Consider the following 4,684-nt stretch of genomic DNA (forward strand, 5'->3'; position numbering starts at 1 on the left):
ACCTACTTATTCACATAGACAACTTGTGTTAGACTCCTGCGATATTTCTTCTTGCTCCTCTGTTTGGCTTTTTCTTCCCGAACACCAAACAGAGCATCAGGGGCAACTGTCTATACTGTGATATTCTTCCTACAAACACATTACTTACCTCAAAGCCCGATATAAGGCTAGTGCAGGCTTCGGTCAATCCGCTTTTGATGAACTGAACCTTCTCTATTACCGTGCCCATAAGGGCGCGGTGTTCATCCACAATAGAGGCGCCTCATAGCGCCTCCAGCAGATTATCCGGTGCCTCTGGTTGGACAGAGGTCACCGGCGGAACAGGCACATTCCCTCCTTTTGGGGAATGCCGTTCGCTGGACTCCGGAGCCGCGTAGATCTCCGGAATGGTATCCGGCTCAGGTCCGAAGGGAACTCGGCCCCCGTCACCAGTCCTCATAGGGGCTTTTTCCCCCATGTGTCCGACGACTGAGGAATCGTCCTGGGGCACCACCCCAACGATCTCCGGAAGCTCCCCCCGGTCGGGGAAGGTCTTTTGCGACACCACCTCGTCATCACCCTTGGGAGAGACGGAATGAGCAGGTGGCGGAGACATGCTAGCCATCTCCTTTGAGTCTAGCGATCCCTCTGTCGAGGATCGCGGGGATCCATCGCGTGCCGGACTACAATAACAAGGTTTATTACAAACTGGGAAGGCCAGACGTTTTCGGATTCTGGTACTTACGAGGCGGCCCGAGGCTTGGTCCGGCGAGGTCGCTCCGGACTACTATCAACATCCCACACGGAGTTATCCGCGAGGGAGCCTCTAACCCTCTTAGGCGCTTTCGCCTCCGGATTTGTGGGGGCCGCTCTCTTCTTCCTCCCCACTTCAGGTGGGGAGTCGTTTTCTTCTTCCTCTTCGTCGTCATTGTCAGCGGACGAAGAGGAAGTCTCGTCTTCGGACATCACGTCTGGAGCACCCTTTTGGCGAGGGCCCTTCTTAGCCCCTTTGGCCGCTTTCTTGGCCATCTTCTCTGGCACCTCATAAGGTGCTGGAAAAAGCATTTTCGTCAGTAATGGGAATTCTTGGTCTTCGGGCAGCGGAGCCGGACAGTTAATCCCCTCAGCTACCTTGATCCAGGCCTAAAAACATGGGTAGGAAAGCTTAGGCTTTTTCTCAAAATATGCTAGTAAAGGGTACGCCTTGAAAACATTAAAAGAACTTACCGGGTTAGCCTGGCGTTTTAAGCTAAGCCCGCGATCTTCGGTCGTGGGCGGTGGCGTCTCGCCGGCCTTGAAGAGCACTTTCCAGATTTCTTCGTGCGTCGTGCCGAAGAGCTCTAGTAGCGTCTGGTGCTTGGCCGAATCGTAGTCCCACAGATAGCAAGTCCGGCGTTGGCACAGAAGGACCCGACGAATGAGCATGACCTAGACCACGTTGACAAGCTTGATCTTCCTATCTATCATGTTCTGGACGCATGTCTGGAGCCTAGTCAGCTCGTCCGAGGGACCCCAGGTTAGGCCCCTATCTTGCCAGGAGGTGAGCCGCATCGGGATTCCGGGTTGGAATTCGGGGGCCGCCACCCAGTTGGCGTCACGCGGCTCAGTGATATAGAACCACCCTGATTGCCACCCTTTCACCGTCTCTGTGAATGAGCCTTCGGGCCAGGTAACGTTGGGCATCTTACCGACCATGGCGCCTCCGCACTCCGCTTGTTGGTCGCTCACCACCTTCGGCTTCACAATTAAGGTCTTCAGCCATAGGCCGAAATGAGGTGGGATGTGGAGAAAGGGCTCGCACATGACAATGAATGTCGTGATGTTGAGGATGAAGTTGGGGGCTAGGTCATGGAAGTCTAGCCCATAGTAAAAAATCAGTTCACGGACGAAGGGGTGAAGAGGGAAGCCCAGCCCACGGACGAAATGTGTAAAAAACACAACCCTCTCGTGGGCCTCTGGAGTAGGGATGATCTGTCCCTTGGCCGGGAGTCTATGAGCGATCTCCTTGGCCAGATATCCGGCCTCCCGGAGCTCCTTGATATCCCTCTTCTTGACGGAGGAGGCCATCCACTTACCCCCAGCTCCTGATCCGGACATCTTTGGAGTGCTTTCTCGGACGAGGGACAAGCTAAAAGCTTGGGCGCTGGAGCTCAGGGATGGAAGGACTGAGGAGGAGTCGAGGTGCGGGTGAAGAAAGGGAATCCTAATCCCCTTATAAAGGCCATGAATATCAAGCGTCTCCCCACTCGCCTTAAAACTCGCCTATTCCCAAGGGCCGTGCAAATGGCACGGTTGGGTCACCCACTCCCGTATTGATGAGAATCCCGTGATAAGGGGACACGATCTCTACTTCGACAAGACGTTTCAATGGCAACCGCATCTCGAAACATGGAGCAACAGACAAAAAACAGTTCGAAATTATGGCCGGACAGACGTGATGTCATGTTGTAAAAAGCTGTTAGCAGATTAGACTCGTGCAAAAATATATTCTCTCTGCAGTTATGTATGGTGTGTGTGACAGGTCCGGATACTATCATCACATCCGAAGACTATCTTGAAGTTCGGATAAAAGGGCCTTGCAATGCCGAAGACAATCTGCGCGCTGGACTCCTCGTCATTGAAGCCAGGTTCAGGGGCTACTGATGGAGTCCTGGACTAAGGGGTCCTAGGGTGTCTGGCCCGTTATCCATGGGCCGGACTAATGGGCTGTGAAGAGATGAAGGCCGAAGACTGTACCCGTGTCCGGATTGGACTCTCCTTGGCGTGGAAGGCAAGCTTGGCGACCGATTATGAAGATTCCTTCTTATGTAACCGACTCTATGTAAACCCTAGATCCCCCTAGTACCTATATAAACCGGAGGGCGTAGTCCGGAAAGGATATACTCATTACCATAGTCATATAGGCTAGACTTCTAGGGTTTAGCCATTACGATCTCGTGGTAGATCAACTCTTGTAATACTCATATTCATCAAGATCAATCAAGCAGGAAGTAGGGTATTACCTCCATAGAAAGGGCCCGAACCTGGGTAAAACATCGTGTCCCCCGTCTCCTGTTACCATCGATCCTAGACGGACAGTTCGGGACCCCCTACCCGAGATCCGCCGGTTTTGACACCGACACCCTGCTCCTCTGAACAACAACAAAAACATCGCTCAAGAAAAACTCCGCTTACACCTAACAAAAAATACTGCTCGAGCTGCTGGGTCCCAACTGTCGGCCGCTCCTTGTGCAATTCTCTTGTTTATTGACTATATAGGTTGATGGTGGTGTGGGACCGTGATGTCAGGAAACCAGGAGGAAGCAAAAAAAATTATAGTTGTATATAATAAGTACGAACTTGCGTACATACGGCTATGGCCCTAGTGGGTCCCTACTGTCATCCAGTCAAAATAAAGTCATCTCCTGAATCCTCATGTTCGTTGACCATGTTGACAATGCTCGGCACCACGGCGAGTGCAACAACTGGAAGGACGACGGAGAGGGCCTCGCGGGCCCTACGGATGGTCTGATACAGCGCCCGCTGCTCATTCAGGAAGCCAGGATCATCGGACACCTATGAGCACCTTCGAGAGACTGAGACAACATGAAACGGTAAGGCCGCCCTTGGGAGCTCTGGATTGTTTCACACCTGTATTAAGATACAAGTGTAATTTACTCGTCATCGGAAACAACACGTAAAATACAGGCGTAATGAAACCGAGGGCCCGAGGTCTATAACAAAAACCGGTGAGTTACACGTGTAATTTGAGAGACCGGTGTATATTTTACTGGTCGAAATCGACCAACCAAGCGCTTCGCCCAAGACCATCTGCTTTTATTTACAAGCGTCAATTTACAAGCGGTTTTGGTTGGAAAACGACGATCCAATCATGGCCTAAGATGATGAGTTGGTCGAAAGATCATATGGTTTCACCTCTAACCTACTCGAGTTGTCGTATAGGGTATGAATGAAACATAAGACAATGAATTTCTTAAGCACAGAAACAACAGAAGAGGATGATCTTCTTAACATGCAAATCACAGGCATTAGATCAACATGCGAAACAATATGAAGCATTATTCTCAGGAGGCATGGTGAACAGCTCGTGACACTACTAGAAAAAGGCTTACTAGTGGCGCACCAGTTTTGCCTACTAATGGCGCACTACTGGTGCGCCACTAGCACCATGCCACTAGAATATTTTAGTAATGGCGCACCACAGGTGCGCCATTAGTATCTGGTACTCTAATGGCGCACCGGGCCGTGCGCCATTAGTATAGGTCACGGTGCGCCATTAGTATGCCTCCCAGGGGGCCATATATACCCATGTGCTTTGCCATACTAATGGCGCACTACAGTGTGATGCGCCATTAGTATCCTTCGGCATACTAATGGCGCACTGCTGGGTGATGCGCCATTAGTACCCTCTGGCATACTAATGGCGCACTGCTCTGGGATGCGCCATTAGTATCCTTTGGCATACTAATGGTGCACGTTTGCGTGATGCGCCATTAGTATGTATATTAGGGATTATTATTTTTTCTTTTCTGATTTTTGCACAGATTACAAAATATATTATTGGACAGAAAATAAGCAGCAGGACACAGCAACAGCAGATTCATCGAATACAATAGAAGATTAGTCTCCGAATACAATTCATCATATTAGCCGCCGAATTCAAAAGACCGAACGAAGATAGAACATTACAAGTCTCGAGACCGCG

The sequence above is a fragment of the Aegilops tauschii genome, chromosome 5 (genome assembly GCF_002575655.3).
Source record: "Aegilops tauschii subsp. strangulata cultivar AL8/78 chromosome 5, Aet v6.0, whole genome shotgun sequence".
NCBI classification, from domain to species: domain Eukaryota; kingdom Viridiplantae; phylum Streptophyta; class Magnoliopsida; order Poales; family Poaceae; genus Aegilops; species Aegilops tauschii.